Raw genomic sequence first — 18,545 nt, 5'->3', positions numbered from 1 at the left:
TAGTACTCGATACAGTTGAATGACGTGCGAATGAATGAACTTACAGCAGAGAATCTTGGAGTGTGTGGGCCGCATTATACCTATAATTCACATCCTCTGATGCTGGCAATCTTATCGTTTGTCAGCGACAAACTGATAAAGATTACATAGTCGCAGTGTGGTGTTATCTCGTCTCTCCTTGAAAATGCGTGGCTAGCTGGACGATGCCACAGGTGCACAACTACCTTCAAGTCTTCAAGGGAGTAATTTGATACCGTGCGATGCATTACAACCCTATCATGGAGGTCTTGCCTTCGAGTTTCCAACGGATGGCGGACGCGACACCACGCGGTGAATCACTCGAAAGAAGTTATTTTTGCATAGTTATAACACAGCAGTCTGCATTCTTTCTCAGGATGTAGAGTATGTAAAGATATGTTCAGTTAAGAGTTAATACCAACAATAAGATTATGCAAATTTATGCTTACACGTGTATGTCTTAATATTCTTATGTTAATTCTGAGGTTTTTGTACAACGTGGAAATCATCGTATCGTACGCTATTTGAAACTGTTAATTTAAATCGCACCAAATATAACGGTTAAGAAATAACACATAGCAGCAGACAAAAATTGTCAAGCAGCCCATAAAAACCTCTATCAACGGTAAATAAACCCCTAGAAATGATCCGTAGCAACCTCTAGTAATAGTTACTAATACCCGGTAAAAAATGGAATGTGAAAAATAGGGATTGAGTTCTCTATTTTGAGCCAGGATCCAGGATGAATTTTGCTAGAAGAGTACTTGGCGCCCAGCGCTCCACCCAGATGTGGAGTGCTGCCTGCAGTGGCGCTTGGAATGAAGCTGCAATAGTTCAGGGCTCAGGCCGGGAAGGCCCCACGAATGAGGTCGAAAGTTCGTTATTGATTTCGATTTTTCCATTACAAGTTCTTAGTCTGAGATTCCTGAGCATAATATTGTTCAAATCTTGCTCTGCAATTCACCTTTTTCTGCTTGCAAAACATTCAATAATAACAGTTCTAGGTAATACACCATAGCAAAGAAAAATAACAACCCAAAATAATGAACAATAAAATACTCAGCATGGGCTAATAAAATCCAGCAGCAACGGTAAACAATACTCTTGAAACGTATAGTAATCACACTCAGCACAGGGCAATAAGAAACCTTAGCATCGCACAATAAAAACTTTTGTGATGGCCCTATCAATAGTCAAGAATAACTTCAAGCAAAATTTACATCAAAGAAACTCTAAAGTAGGGATCATAAACCACCTCTATCAATGGTGATTCATAATTCATAACAAAACAAAAACAACATCTAGCAAGAGACGATCACAACACATATTTACTCTGAGAAAAAGTGATATTGAATCGAAAGTGCGCAATTTCGCAATCGTTCGAAAGCAGATGCTATTATTATACCATTAATCCATTTCCCTTTCGGGGTAGGCGTGACTCACTCGGCAGGGGAAAGAAGTAGTGTATGGAAGGGATAGAGATTTTTCAGATTGATCCAGAATTCTCGTGCTATTTAGGTAAAGAACACGTTCGTTCCGCAACACTGCTCCGACCCAGGTTGCTGATCAATCTCTCTAGCAATCACCCCAAGCGAAGAATCTCACGAAGTACAATGATTTATATCTGCTTAATAGTGATGATATATATTCGAAAATATATTCATTTCAACCAATAATATCTACATTAGAACGAGCGCTAAAATGCGTACTTTTGATTCAATAGCATTTTCTCTGAGTGTAGCAAAGGTCAAGTACTTTTCTCATGTTCCAATACTGTAGCCTTGGTAGCTACCCTATTATGGATTCGATTCCCAGAGCATGAAGCGAGGTTACGCGAGTTAACAAAAAGGTGTGAAGATTCTATTTCTGGGTGTACTATCCCACAGATACCTCAAAGTAATAAGATACTATACAGAAGTCGCTAATGACCCTGAAATTTGATGCCACTATAAGTCTTTTGCTAATAAAAAATTATCAAATAATGACCGCTACAATGTCATTTAATAACATACTCTAATTGTGGCCAATAAACCCTGGAGAGAGTCGACATCAACCCCTAGAAAAATATGATAGAAACCTTTAGCAAGGGAGAATCACATCCTTAGCAATGGTCAATAAAACATCAGCGAAATCATAATAACTTCGGGCAATGGTTCATAAAAACCTCTAACCACATTTAATAGCAACCCCTAAAAATTGTATACATCAATCCGTAGTAATAGAAAATACAAAAGGCTAATGAAGTCGATTAAAACTCTAGAAAAGTTTTATACAATCTCCGAGAAACAATAAACAATATTCCCTAGGAACAATCAGTATGCTTAGGACAGACAATAATAATCCTTGTTACAGGTACACTGAAAGACCTTTTGTTATAATAAATAAAAAATAAATTAGAATTTTTTATAATATAGTTCCAAAATAGGGAAAACCGAGGCTTTATTACACATATTCGTATTACAGTACCGAAGTTTAATATTATCATACGAGTATTTAAAATACGAAGATAACAAAGCAGTATTTTAAATACGAAATATTATGAATATCCATTTCAAGAATTACCACTATGAACAAATGATATTCTTTTTACTGAGTTTTCGAAAAAAATTGAATCAGGAAAATAGTGAATATCACAATCTCGAAAACGTATTTTAGAAATTAAAGTTGTCAATATGAAATTGACGGAAACCTGAGACGCATTGCAAACTATGCAATCATTATTCTTGATTTATCATATAGTTTCGTTTGAGAATGTTCCTCGATTGTTTCCGCCATTTATTTTATGAAAATCAATTTAATCATTGAAGGTGATCACATGCTCAACCTATCTGTTAACTAAATGTCTGAAGTAACAAATCGCTCGTGAAAAAGGGCCCAGATATTTATCATGCACTGAAGGAAATAATTCGACGATACACGCACAATTTTGCTTATTCCAACCATAATGTATTGCTCGCTCAGCTACAGCCATACGGTTTGCGTATTTTATACATACCATAATTACTGAAGCAATATTACTGCTTCAGTCATTTGTTCTAATAGACATTTATAAACATAAGATGGCTGTATTAGAACGAATTTGTACGGCTGCGTCAAACAGAATTTGGTTGGGGTAGATCAACCATACGTACGGCTCTCAGCTGATATAAAATGCTAATGAGGATGTATCCTCCGTACTGCAGTGGAGTTGAAATTAATTTAAAAATTCCATTTTTTCGTACTTTCGTTATTATTAATAATATAAAACTATGATTTCGTTGAAAAGTATTCATCAAAGATACACGGAAAAAAATTGTCTTTGTTTCAAATTGCGTTAAACTATTCAACGAAATGTGTTATAAAGTTCTATAAAACTTAAAGGCCGGGGTGACGTAACCTCGATAAAAAGGCAGGGAATACGAAAAATTTTAAATAGCTCTATAAAATCAAAAATTCTAGCTAAAATACAGTCTATAAAGGTCTATAAAAAAAGGTATTTAAAAAATAAATATTAAATGATTGCGAGTATTTTGACTTTAAATATTAATAGTCCTGTTTAGAGTAAAATACATATATTACATTTTAATTTAAATCTAACCTCTAGTAGTCTGGATTGCTAGCCACTGCGCTATACCGACAAGTTGAAACTCGTTGAAAAAGCCATCCTCATAAGCTACAGTTCAGAAAAGTTAAAGTACCAAATTTTAAGTTCCCTTTTTCTAATTATTTATTATTATGAGGCGTTATGTAAATATAAAATACACGAACTTTTAATAGGAATATCAATCAAATACTTTTCAAATAAGTAATTTAAATCGATTACAATTTTTCTTCGCGGGATATTTTTTTGTGTCAAAAAGATATTCACCCAATATCTCTCCACGCGTAGAATATCCATGCGGGTATACGCATCCATTTCCTAATGGAAACCTTGTTGTGCCAGGGCTAACCCGGGCTATTTCCACACGGGAACATTATTCATTAATTTAAAATTACTTTAAAATCTTAAAAATCATTTAAATTCTACTGAAATTCCTTAAAAGTTCTTCAAAATTACTTAAAATCCCTTAAATTCATTTCAAATATCTTGAACTCTTTTAAATATTTTTTAATATTTTTAAATCTTTTGAAATTCAATTATAAACTTTAAAAATATTTAAATCCAATAACTCCCTTTAAATCCCTTGAAATTCCTGAAAATCTGTATTAACACTTTGAAATATTTCTAATTTACGTGAAGATCCTTAAACTTTTTTGAATTTTTTAAAAACATTTAAAATGCTTTGTAATATTCAGAAGTCCTTTGGCGATTTTTTAAACCATATCAAATTCATTGAAATGCTACAAAATCCCTTAAAATCACTTTAAATCTTGTAAACTCATAGAAAGTATTTCAAAGTCTTTGAAATTAGGCGTAAAATAACGAAATTACCTAAAAGTCCTGACATATTGTATACATAAAATTCAAATAAATGTTAAATACATAATTCATTTAGAAATTGTTTAATAGAATATTTAATAAATCTCAATCTTGTACAAATTTTGGGGTTAGGTATTCAAAAGCTTCTTCACTAATCTCATTTGCTATAAAACAAGTCTGAAGACGGCGACTAATGCCGAGTCGACGCGCACCTTACCGGCTCATCAATCTAGCACAACATGCACGGTACAATACATCGATTGGCATGGCTGTATCAAGCAAATAGTCGGATGCCCAGTGCAACACTTAAACGCAGTGTTCTTTTAAATAGATAATTGATAAAAGTATACGTAAAATACAGCCATGATACCGAGGCATAACATTTTTGAACTTACACTATAATATTTTGATATTTTAATCATATATCTAATACTACACTTTTCCCGAATATCATTTCAGTCAAACAAACTTGCTTTGTCATATTAGGCTTGGTGATTCTGTTATACGTAGGTTATAAATCTCAAATTTGTATTGCTGAGACAGTACAATTTTCTTTCTAATTCAGTTGGAAATTCTCAAGCAAACTCGGATTGCCAGTAAACTCAAACTATTTATTTCAGTGTACTGCCCTGAGTTGTCAAGCTACGTCGCTTAGTCGAGATTTTTGCCAAATATTCCATACTTTAAGTTAGCTGTGGGGTTTAGTTGTTAAGGAATGCGTTAGTTATTTAGGTAAGTTAGGTTCGAATCTCGTCACAGTCGTTCCGATTTTTCATAGCGATTAAGCGTGCAGTGATATATGTAGTGAATAAATTAAGCATATAATAATAAAAATAATAATTGTACGCGTGTTTCCTTACTTAATTGTATTTGTTTTGTGTGTTTAGTTCATCCTTCTGAAGGCTATATCTTTTGCTGGAGTGAGTTATTTTTCATATAGTCGTTTGAAATTTTCATATGCTTTGTGTGACAACTTCAAAATATGTGTTCACTTTTTTGAATGAAACGATATTATACTAAATTCTCAATCATTGTCTTCATTTATGCTAAAAAGAAGTCTCTCAGTTTAATATTAACATTCTCAACGATTAAGGACAACATTTTAACCATCAATAACAATTTGTACCCACAATTAATAATAACTTCCACTAGGAGCTAAAATCCTTTAGCAATGATTAGCAAACACACAGTAACGGAAAATAAGGTCTCTTTACAACAAAATTGAAATACCATAATAACGTTCAATTACATCTAGCAATATAATAACAGCCTGTAATAGCAGTAAAAAGATCCCTTAATAATTGTCAGTAATCAAATACAGTGGAAAAGATAATGGTGCAATGAAATAAAAAATTAATTATCTGGAATATTGAACAACAGGTTAATCTTGGTCGCATTTTTTCAGCCGAGCACTGCACTTGCGCAGATATGCACACGCATGCTCAAATTCCAAAACAGATGCCTCGCTGCTAACATATTATTCTCAACTTCTTCTCAGTATGCGACGTCAGGACTTCTTTAGACAGTACACAATTCACGGAAATGCGCTGCATTTCCGACAATTTTAACCCGAACACATCAGAGTTCACAACTAAGAGAGTTTAATTCCCAAGCGAAATCCCTCTAGGTTACCCGGAAATGCGTGCAGCAGGTGTCTCATCGTCTCGTGGTCGATAGTCACACTCCAAGCTGGCTAGCAGAAAGAGTTTCGAGCTACTAGCTCTTATCATCTCCTGGTAAAACTCTGTTCAGTCCCGAGGGATTTCTAGTGAAAAACGCTTCTCGAAAGGCCATTCTTGCAAATATTTTCTCACGCATCAAGCACTGCGATATGCATTTCGGACTGAAATGATTACTCTATGAAAATATTAATTTCATTCAAAAATATTTTTTGACGAAATTAAACTGTATTTAATATTTTTCATACTTTAAAACATATCAGATGATCATCACCTAGAAATTATAGTGGACATGTAGAAAATGACGTGTCCCAGTGGTTTTGTTTGACAATCGGGGTCAATGGTTTCCTGCTTGTACACGGAACGCAGTGTGACGTAATGAAAGTGTCGCGCCAAAGAAATGTGTGAATTCACGGCAGAAACGATCCTTGGCACACCTTAACAAAAACAATAATTCACGTGCTCCACACTATCGATGGCTCTCTTTTCACATAGTTCGATAATTATTGATCGACTTCTCGGAACTTTTGTATACAGCAATCATGTATTTAGTGACCAAATATGGGTTTCTTCGATTGCCAAATTTTTCTCTAAGACTCGTTTTCTCGAATACTTCGAAAATTGAAATGGAGGAGATAAACTCCATTAAATAGTTATCCCGGTATGCCAACAACTTCCTTTAAAACTAATCGATTAAGTTCGCTTTGAGTATCGAGAAAAAGTTCTCTGCTTTTCATTTTTTTGAATTGAATTGTACAAAGAAGAACTTTTTTAGTGAACTGGCATTATTAATTATGCATAATTTTTTGTGAAAATAATTGGGCGACAATAAAACTTAAATCAATCATTTCTCTTACAGGTGTAGCCAAGGACTAATTTGATTCGACATTGAGGTGAGTACTATTTTTATATATTTTCTGCAAAACGAAATTCCAACCTCACATTGCTGTGACATCCTGTGACGTATATTTTCGCGATGAGTCGAAGAATCGTAAAACGAAGCCGGAGAAGGACTTGCGTTTGTTTCCAAACAACGACATTCTTGCAATGGGGTGTAATGCTCTTGTACATATGAAGTATTGAAGTAAAGATTCTGTTTTTATCAATATAAATGAAAGATGTATTGATTGTCATCTTATATCACTACAAGTTACATGGCGAAAATCGGCACTGATCTCTAAAGAACCTTATCTGCGTTTGGCTCTTTCTAATACTAATAAACCAAATTCGCAACTCATTAATATCGAGTAAAGAATTATTAAAAAATCGCAGACTAGTTCTATTAATTTTAGATTAGGTATTTATCACTTTTGTTATTTAAGGAAACAATAATTTGAAGTTTTTGTGTTTTGCAATCCTATCAGGCTTTACGAAATCATTTTCCAAAATAAAATTTTCATTGTTTTAATAAATAAAACAATGCTTCTTGTGCTGTAAATCAATAAACCTGTTTTATTGATTTGTAACTGCTGGTACAATATTATGTCAATGGATTATCACAGTATTACCGACTCAGGGACTTCAATAATTGGAAATATATCGCGTATCACTCGGTTATAATGTTTTGATTGCGAGCCGTTAGCCTTGATGGTCGCAGATTCTTCCACTAGTGAGTGACTTCATAGAGAACATAACAGGTTGAGACTTTTGCTGGTTATCATTGTCGTCAATTACACCCGATGTATCTCAACAATAACACCACATTAATCTTAAACTACGCCTGTAGAATCCAAAATTAAAAAAGGAAAACAGATTTTTTTAAATAAATTTTCTTAAAACATAGATTAATTTATAATTTTCATATTCTTTAAAGTTACTAATTTTTAAAGGTCTCACGGATAAGTAAATACTTTCATAAGCTCCGTTTGTAGTGTAAGTAAATCCATCTTGAATTGCAAATAAAAATGAAGACAAAATTTTGGGGAAAAATTTTCTTATTGAAGGAGTGCTTTGTATGTGTAGAATTACTCGTATATTAAGTGTTCACAATTTACTGTAGTTTAATAATCCTGGTAAGCTATTTCGACATATATTAGATGCCAACGAATTATTTTTCTCGAAAAAAGCAAAAACATTTTTTTAAAGGTTTCTTATCTTATTTATAAAAAACTAAATGTTAACTGTTAACAAGTACCTAACGTTTAATGGGTGTAATAAGCTATTTCGATACACATACAACAGGAAAAAAATGTCAACCAAAATTATTAAGATTTTCTATTTTTTCATAAGTTATTTATAACAAAGCTAAATATTAAGTGTTAACAATTGCGGAATTTAATAAAGCTGATAAGCTATCACGATACTCATTAGATAGAAAGAATACAATATACTTCCACTTATTCTAACGATCGTGTAGTCGAAAGTTCACCTATTCGATATCCCCTAAACACGCTTATTAGAAATCGCGCAGTTCCGTCACCCGGTCCTTGTACGTGATGTACGGTCACACCCGCGTTACTGACTGACCAATTAAAAAAAGAGGTCTGAAGAGGGAGAGGCCCGCGTTGATTTGAATTGACTATTTTAGCATGACGTTATGGGAATTCAGACAGCGTTTTCGAAAAAATATTCTAAACGTAAAAGTAAACCATAAATGTACGAATAGTAATATTTCTCAAATGATTGGATAGACTAATCTCAAATTTTGAACATTTTCTTTTCTTTAGTGACACACAAAGTTGGTCAATTGAAAAAAGAATGGGGTATGACTGAGAAAGTACATTCTACACTTGTTATATATTACTATTGAGACCTTCGTAACTTACCTTTACGTTTAGAATTTTTTTCTTCAAAAAGTCGTCTGCACTCCTATGTCAAGAAATATGAAGATGGCCTTACTCACGATTGAAATTTCTACTTATCTTCGCATTATACACTTTTCAAATATTAATATTTAAACTTACTTTTATACTCTTAGAATATTTTCTCCAAAAAGTTGTCTGCACTCCTATATTAAGCACAATGCTAACCTTCCAGACATTTTCACATATTCTAGCATGATCGCGTCAATGACGTCATGATGCAAAACTCAATGTTCCACGAAATATTTGAGTCAGTTTTTTTTATTCTATTATATTGATTTTCAGTTGGAAAATTGTCATTCGTCAACAAAAATACTGGAAAACATTGGCATGCATAATACGCTGCGACTTCTTCAACTGCGCAAATCAGGGCCGCCTGAATTGTTTCCAACTGGAATGCATAATATTGCGCAACTTTCGCATGTGAGTACCCGCGTACTGCGCCTTTTTGCTTGAGGTTAGAGTCGCGTGGGCCAGCAGTTCGAGGGCTTGGAAAACCGTGAAAGACTGCGAGGCGGGTGCATTTATCTGTATCATTCTTGATAGTATTTTTTTATTTCAAATAGACCAGTCCTTTTTCATATGCGCAGTCGAAAAAGTTGCTTACAACTCCCTCATCGATACAAGAACGGGGCAGCGAATGAACGTCGTTTGACAATATTATCTCGTCAACTCGCCGTAGAGGGTGGGGGCTTCTCCACCCTTAAATAAGTAGTCGTGTATGTTTCACGACCGTTACAATAGGTGGAAGATTATTGTAGTGCATTTGAATAAATCATGTTTTATTTATTCGAGGAGATCAAACGCTTTAACTCTAATGTTTCCAATTTCAAAAATAAACAAATAATTTCAAACATAGTTATTCGTCAAACAAAATTCTTTTATCAACAAAAACGAATTCCTCTGGCTGAAAAGGAACCCAAAACGATGCAGTATAGTTCCACAGGAGACTCTATTTGGACCACAATAGTACTACTTTTACCTTAAGGCGCATATGTAATCAAACTCTGATAGATATAATTTAATGAAGACAATCAAAGTGCGAAATATTATCACAATTAGAATAGATACAATAGCTTAATAATTATCATTTCATCAAGTCATCGGTTGATGACTGAAAATCGATCCCTAAATGATCAAATCCACTTTGCAAGCATTTTGTTTATAAATGTGCCTTCTTGTTGGTCTGTTTAAGGTCGCGTGTAGAAATCGCTAAGTTACTTCCAGTGTCCACGCTTGAGCCAGTCCGGGGGCCCTTATCCTGGTTCTAGATTGTATTTCCTAGTGGCTATAGCGCGAGTCCGGCTGGATAGCAGTGCTGCCAATTCTAGTATTCTTTCGCACTGCACATGAGTAGCGTTGACAACAGGATTGGTTACCGTTGTGGACGCGATGCGAACCGAATACATCCGAAGTAATCCGAACGTCATGACTAATGGAGCAACAAGCGAGTGTCAATCAGTGTTATGTTTTTGGTGTTTTTAATTAAAATCTATTTTCGTGATTATTTTAAACTGCTCGTTGATATTTTTTAAATGCAAGGAGAGTGACCTGTATGAGACGAACATGGTGGATAGTGCTAATGAAGTTTTCCTTTTAGATTTTTCACATCAAATGCTTCCCTGCTTGACACTCTATGATTACTTTTTTTCTGCAAGTTGACGTTTTTGTGAACGTTTTTTTTTTTAATTTCGTCAAGTTTGTACTGAAAAAGAAGTAACAAGATGTGTGATATGCATAAAATGGATGGTTTTAGATTTAATTAATTTTTTGTAGAAGAAAAACAAGCCTTCCTAAAATTAAAATTGGCGCCGAGCGGAATCGATAATAAGCTAGAATGAAGCCAGGACCAGGCTCGGCGATCAAGCTAGGCCCTGGCCAGATTTAGTGTTTCATTCTAGCTTGACCCAGGCTTGATCGCCAGGCCAGGGCCTATTTTTCCAGAATTGGGCCCCCTCAGGCCCATGAACAAATTTCCACACGAGGAATCTAAAGAAAAACCACCATTTTTTTGTGAATACAATATGACACGACGGCCATTTTAATGCTGAAGTGCCTTTAGGAGAATTGTACCTTAGACCTTAAACAAATCAACATTAAGGCACATTCACAAACAAATCGCTTGCAAAGTGGGCTTGATAAGTTAGAGATCGATGTACAGTTACCGATGGATGAATTAAGATGAAAAGTGTTTGAATACGCCTTTATGTTTGCAAGTTTGCCACATAAACTGCAGATGATATTTATCAAATCATAATATCTATTCTAACTGTGATAATTTTTTTACATTAATTCTCTGCATTAAGTTGCATGCATCAGTATTCGATTATATGTGTACTTTAGGGTAAAATCTGTATAATTAATTTGATGAAATATCGAAGTGGACAAAGAAAAGAATAGCATTGGCTTTCTAATATACGCGAATTGTAACCTCAGAAAATTGAAAATGGCTACTCATAAATATAGGTACCACATTTTACTGAGATAATTTCTACTATTGTTAAACAATTATTTTAAAATTGAAATAAACAGCATAAATAAGAGCACGTCGCATTACCCACTGGGTAAGGTAACTAGACGCACGGGCACTTTTTAGTAAGATTAAATAATAAGGCATTTCAATTAACGATCATTTGATTCTTGCTATACATAAAGCAAAGCCAAAATATTGATCTGTGCGGCACATATTTTATCATTCCATTATTTTTCCCGCTATATCGACTGATGTATAGTATATGCGCTGCATTACCCGCCGCTCCCCTGCGTTTGTACTGTTATGCAAACCAGTGGCGTAACTACTGCCCGTGTGGCTAGATAGGTTGTCTGCGGCCGTGTAACATCAGGTGCCCCCAAAACTATGCCCTAATAGCATGAAACATTCCGGGGACGTGTCTGGAACATTCCGCGGGAATCTTTGGAACGTTCCAGCGGAACGTTCCACTGGAACCTGTCGGGAACATTCTATTATTGTTATTTTTAATAACGATTATCTCGTAAACCGTAAGAGATAGGTTAAAATAGATGTCATTTTTGAATTTTGAGTACCGTATATACTACATTGTAATATGGTATCTATATCATAAACTGACATCAATATTGACCTATCACTTACGGTTTATCGGATATTCTTTGATAATAATAACAATAACGATCATCTATTCTTTGAACGTTCCACTGGAACGTTCCTAAGTTGTGGAAATTTTACCCGCTCAGGGAACATTCCTGGAATTTTCCGTGCTACTAGGGTGGTTTTGTAGGCTATATTGTCATATTTTTCCGAAAAAGGACCCCCTTCTAAAAAAAATATCTGGGAACCCGTTATCGTAGTTACGCCACTGATTCTAGCTACTTATCCTATACTTTTTATCACTTCCCGAGGCAAAATCTTAATACTCAGAAAGTCCAGAGTTCTGCACGAGGTTGGAGAGAACTTATCATAAATTTACACTCCTCGGTTTACCTCAAAAACGCTCAAAAATTGCGAGTTCGGCAATAAGTAGGCTTCCGCGTCCAACCAATAAAGACAAGACATGTTATTAGTCCAGTCGGCTAAGACAAGACTATAAATCAGTCCAAAAAACAAAGACAAGACATGCTATTAGTCCAGTCAGTTAAGACAACACTATAAATCAGTCCAACCAACAAAGGCAAGACATGTCGGTGAAGACCAGACAATAAATCAGTCCACCCAACAAATGCAAGACGTATTATTAGTCCAGTGGTCTTAAACAAGACTATTTATAGTCCTCGCTTTTTCCTCGAAAACGCTCGAAAATTGCGAATTTGGAAATAAGTAGGCTTCCGCGTCCAAGCAAAAAGGCAAGACACGTTATTAGTCCAGTCGGTTAAGACAAGACTATAAATTAGTCCAACCCACAAAGGCAAGACATGTTATCAGTCCAGTCGGTGAAGACCAGACAATAAATCAGGCCAACCAACAAATGCAAGACGTGTTATTAGTCCAGTAGTTTTAAACAAGACTATTTATAGTCGTCGATTTTCCTCGAAAACGCTCGAAAATTGAGAATTCGGAAATAAGTAGGCTACCGCGTCCAACCAACAAAGGCAAGAAATGTTATTAGTCCAGTCGGTTAAGACAAGACTATAAATCAGTCCAAACAACAAAGACAAGACGTCCAATCCTTTAAGATGAGACTAAAGATCAGTCTAACCAACAAATTCAAGACATTTTTTTAGTCCAGTCAGTCAGTTAAGACGTAAAGTTTAAATTTTTTGGACTAGTACCCATAAGAATTTTTTGAACAGGAGACTTTGAACTATATTATATTGCAATTTTAGCCAATTTGACCGGGGCCGGATTTTAATGTTAATTATGCGGGGTCCTTTGTTATTAACCATTATTAGACAGTTTGCGTAGTTTTGGTTTAATTCGTAAAAAACAACAATGAAAATGAAAAAATTAAACTTTTTGGAAAACGACATAAGGCACGAAAAAAATAACCTTCACCCAAAAAGAATATTCAAATTTGTTTATTAATAATTTTTAGAGAGGACGAGCAGATTTTTTTTATTTGTAAAAAGTAAGATACCTGTTGCTAAAATGCCTTAATTTTAATAATTTTACTTGTAAAAAAACCTTATAATATAAAATAAAATGCATTAAGATTATGCGTCTAATAAATCCAAGTTGAAGGCAAAATGTCAATTTTATAAAACACATTGCAAAACAATTTCAAATCTTAAGGCTTTCGAATAATTGGAATAACTCTGGAAATTATTAACATTTTTTAAATGTTTTTACTCTCATTTTAAGCAAAATTTTCCATAAAGAAATCAAAACAATAATATTTGTATCAATATTACTAACATTGATTAAAATATGATAAATCATCATTTTCTTAAATGTTGATAAGTATTTACATATTTCACAAATTTTGCGATTCTTTTGTGTCAAGTGTGCTCTAAGGGCAGAATCTAGGGAAACAATATCTTAATGATTTAACCCGTCTAGAAAATTATCGAGGAATTATTTGGGGTTAAGATAGACAGTTCAAACCACTAATGTGGTACTATCAATCTAGCGCTAGTCTGGACGAGCTAATCTAGCGTTAGTCAGTCAGTCTAGTGTAAAACTATTTTAGATAGTTAAGATTAAAAATTATTTCAAAAAATCTGTAGATGATAAGACAAAATAATTTTTGTCCAACATCTACGCAAAAAAAAATACTTTTTCTGTATGAAAATAGTGGGCAAAATCAGCGATTTCTCAATCGTTGAAATGATCGTTGAAAAAGAGTTTTTTAAGAAGTGGGAAAAAGTATGTAAACAGTGGGAGAAAGTGATTCTCTATCGTGAATGTGCGATTGAATAAGCCGTCACGTGGCGTAATCTACAACTCAGAAGGGCGGTTTGCAACACTCATGTATATTCGTGACTCGTCCTCGTGTTGCTATCTCGTGCTATGTCCTTCACTATTGCCCACTGTTTTCTCCAATCGTAGCATAATATATGCCCTACTGTTTTTAATGTAGAAAAAAAATAATTAATGGAAAAACGCATTTTTTTAAGGCATTTTTTAGGATATTTTTTTATTTATTTTTTTTTTATTTGAGTTGGACATTAGAAAAACGTTTGGCCATGACGGTCTAGCCAGGTCCCGCTTACGGCTCGAAAAAACTGACTAGATTGTGAGAAAAAAAATTAATTTTTTTAATGTTCATTTTTCATATTTGGTGCTTTTGAACTCCCTGGTTTTTTTAGAAATGTAGAAAAAAAGAATTGGGTTTGATACTTGGACATTTTTTGTCATGGAGTACTAGCCTGCACCTGTTTAGGGGTACATTAGACAGTCTAGTCAATGCCTTGACTGAAAGCTAGTCTTGCCCGGTAATTTTATACATGGTATACAAATACTACGTAGAATCCCGCTTAAAATAAGCTTAAGAACATTAAAAAAATTGCATTATTTCTCGAGTTATTACAATTTTTGGAATACATCAAAATTTTACGTTTTTGCCATACCTCTTTATAAAATTGACATTCTCCTTTTAAATTGGGCTTACTAAGACACCAAATTTGATTAGCCTTCTTTCTAATATGAGAAAAAAACCGTATGTCAAATTAAAATAGTAAGAAACTTTAGGAACAGCTCAAAAACCCAGCATGAAGATGATTTCCCTTGATAATGTAGTTATGTGAGAAATATAGTATTATCTCACTGCTGTAATTTACATGTTATAATAAGCTTATGTAAATTCAATTACAATTGTACGTAATTTTTGTAACCTGACTTGTTTTTCAAATAAATAAAGTAAACGAACTCCTGTACTTGGTCGTAGAAATAATGTGGGTTAAACCCCTACCACATTTCAACGTATCGTGAGGGCGAGAAGGCACTTCTGTGACTTTTCACTGAAATAATAATATTCAAACTACTACGCTTTTTCAAGGTCTCTTGAGAAATGTAATTAAAATGTAATAATGTACAATAATGTATAATGTTATGTGATAATGCTCAGGCAGAGCACTTTTTTGCATTTAGAAGGAGAAAATTTTCAAATTATATTAATATTATATACTCATTTTTTTTAAATTTACATAGTAATTTGTGTGGCAGATTTTTCAGAATTTTTAAAGTAAATATTTTTTTACTCAAGAAAGCATGCTCGGGCTGCAATAATTTTAAATCGAGCTGAAGGACTGAATATCTGTACATAAAGACCAGCCGGAAACATGTATGGCTATAATTTCCCTAATCATGGAAATATTATTTCAATGATCAGTTATTAAGGTGGGACGATTGGTTCGGCTTTGGTGACAGAAACGCTTGATCATTATGCAAGCCAAGCCCGCGAGATGACCTAATATACCAGTCGGTATGAAGACAGTGTAAACGCTTTCCCTGTAGACAGTGCTACCACAATCACTATTCAGTATACACTCATCCATGACTCGCTAAAAATACTGACATATACACACAAATGAATCAAGTAGCAGGAAGAGCAAGCTATGACTATTTTTTTGGCTTAGGAGCATATCCTCATATCCTCAGCCTGTAGCGTTCACCATTGCTGATCAGCCACTTTAAAGTTAGATGGTTCTACTTGAGGTTAAAATAAGCCTGGTTTGTCGGTGCATGGCTTGTGCTTTTGAGTTCACTGAGGAAGTTTCTGCACTACTGCAGGAAGAAAGTACTAGAGCATCTTCATTTTATTTTGCTTGTTCGCGTTTCTTTTTTTCAATGTTAAGAAATTATTCGCATAAATGTGACAATATAAAAATACTAGGGTAGTCCGAAAGGAGAGATTTCTTTTTACATTCTCATCCTAATGAGAATGTATTAGTTTTATGTAAGATTTGATTTCGTCGGTTTTCATTAAATATCCACGTTTTGAGACACCTTGAGTCAGAAATACCGATGTTTACGAAGTCTGTCTATATGCCTGTTTGCGTATGTATGTTTGTATATCTGTATCCTGTAGGCATAATAACTTTCCACAGACTGATCAGATTGGATTGAACTTTGACACACTGTTATAAGGCATAAAAAAGGACAAATAAAAAATTCGATTTCACTTTAAAACTATTCAAGAAAGAAGAAAAAATGAATTAAAAAAATAAAAGATGAATTAACAAAAAGTGTACGACCAAAAAAGCTCTATAAATTTGTTATGTTTTTTATAGGATCTTTAGTTTTTATTTCAATCGTTCAATATAACATTAAAACTTTTTTTAAATAAATTTTTGGAAAACCAACACAAGATACGAATACAATGAATAGACACAAGTTTTTCAACAAAAAGAGATCTACCAATTTGTTTTTAAAACTATATAGATAGGACGAGTAGACTGCCTTTTAACGTGAAAATAGAATTAAAAAAATAAAATCACTTTTTTGGAAAAATGACGACAGGTACAATAAAATGTTTGATATAGAAATTGTTTGCCTAAATTATATCTAAAAATTTGTTTTTCACCTTTTTTCTTACGAGGCACGTGGTGAGAATGTGTGCGTTAAAGTCGAAAATGCTTTAACGAAAGAGAATTCACAATCACTAAATTTCAGCTTCCGATGGTTTGGTGTTAAATTTTAAAATTCCCATGCAAAAATATGGGGAAAGTACAATGACCAAGAGCGTAGAGCGAGGAAAGTAGGGGAAGTCGGTTTAAAACGGCCAGTTCAAAATTCAAGAGAGGATTACTTTTGAATGTTAAATATCAGGTGACAAGAAATTATGTTACAGGCAATACTTTTATATATTCTAAAGATTGAAAACATTAAGTCATAATTAAACTAATTCAATAAGTACACAGTGTCGAGAAAAAATTGCCAGGTTTTTGGCCGTCTTAACTACACGTTTAATTAAAATGGCCTTCTGAATTAAACAATTATAAACTTTTTTATTTTCTAATAAGCTTTTTTAGTACAGTTGTTGAATCATTTTTAACAGCATTTAATTTATGAGGATAACTTTTTTGCATTAGAAATATGATATAATAGCAACATTTTAAAAGTATAAGCTTCAACTCATTCTTCGTGTGCAATATTATTATGAATGCTAATAGACGTCACATTTATAGATATTTATGAAGACTTGTATATAAGCAAACATAATGATTTTGCCCTTTCACTCTTTCTTTTGTATTTTGTCATTTTCAAAGCTGCATTAAGATTTAAAATAAATCAATACTAAATTTACTACTTGTAAACGTAATCATAAGTTGAAGGACCGAAAACAGAGCCATTTATTGTTTGTCATAGTCTTGGATTCAAGGTCTAACCTTAAAATAAATTTACTGGTGTAATGCGCATGAGATATTACCATTGAATATTTTTTTCCGTTTTTTGGTCTTAATTCCTTTTTAAACGGAAAAATTATTATTAAGTAGATCAATATGCAATTTAATATTTTTTACAAAAAAGACACAATTTCAAATGTTCAGGTTAAATTTCAAACTTGTTGTTTTAAGACAAAATTAATGATATATCAAACATTTTTCGGATATTTAGTAATGTTTCTATTAAATAATTATTATTATCTGTGTTGCAGGAAATCATATTTGTTTATATTTGTTTATTTGCTTAAAAGTCTGGAACACTTTTATTCTTACGTTAGAAGGTTACACTTTGCATGAAAGCTGACTGATTGTATTTTTCACCATCGCATGGCCTGATCGTTTCGTCGCACCGCGCCGCGTGAGGGCGCACAGGGGGGGGGGGGCATTTTCACCTTACAACCCACTGACCGTTTTAGACAAGTGGCAGTACTTTCATATTTTTTTTATTTTGAATTAACTTATTAATTATTTAACATTTGTTAAATGCCGATATAATAGCTAGGTGTGTGAACTATAAATGACCATAAACAACAATAAAAACAATACAAGGGAATGTACATAATATTAAGCCTAAACTCCAATCAAAAATGTTCACACAATTGAATATAAAGCTATTATGGTGGTCTACTATTTGACTTCAAATATTTTATGCTTGAAAATACCTGTCCAATGTGTGAATTCAATTAATTAAGATATATCTGTACCAAAAAACGACAATAATCTGGCTTTCCGAATGTATTATTAAAGATTATCGAAAAAAACGCTATTAAAAAGTTGTGATTTTAATATGTAGTCTTATGGGAGGGCTCAACAGAATGAGGTAATACTCTTGAACAAAATCACGAACTT

The 18,545-nt window shown here is 33.6% G+C and overlaps 1 protein-coding gene across 5 annotated transcripts in view; it reads left to right on the top strand.

The window, feature by feature from the left end:
• Positions 1–18,545, top strand: part of LOC117174433 — a 184,364-nt gene that overhangs the window by 75,335 nt on the left and 90,484 nt on the right. For 4 of the 5 annotated variants that reach the window (XM_033363555.1, XM_033363551.1, XM_033363553.1 and 1 more), the window contains exon 2: positions 6,956–6,989. The gene's annotated coding sequence lies outside the window, so the exon portion shown is untranslated. Of the gene's footprint in view, positions 1–6,709; positions 6,758–6,955; positions 6,990–18,545 lie in introns of those variants that run through there. The other variant, XM_033363554.1, reaches the window with a different exon arrangement.

Source organism: Belonocnema kinseyi, chromosome 6 (assembly GCF_010883055.1).
Source record: "Belonocnema kinseyi isolate 2016_QV_RU_SX_M_011 chromosome 6, B_treatae_v1, whole genome shotgun sequence".
NCBI classification, from domain to species: Eukaryota; Metazoa; Arthropoda; class Insecta; order Hymenoptera; family Cynipidae; genus Belonocnema; species Belonocnema kinseyi.
The sequence above is the reverse complement of the archived record's forward strand: the minus strand, read 5'-3'. Positions and strand labels throughout refer to the sequence as shown.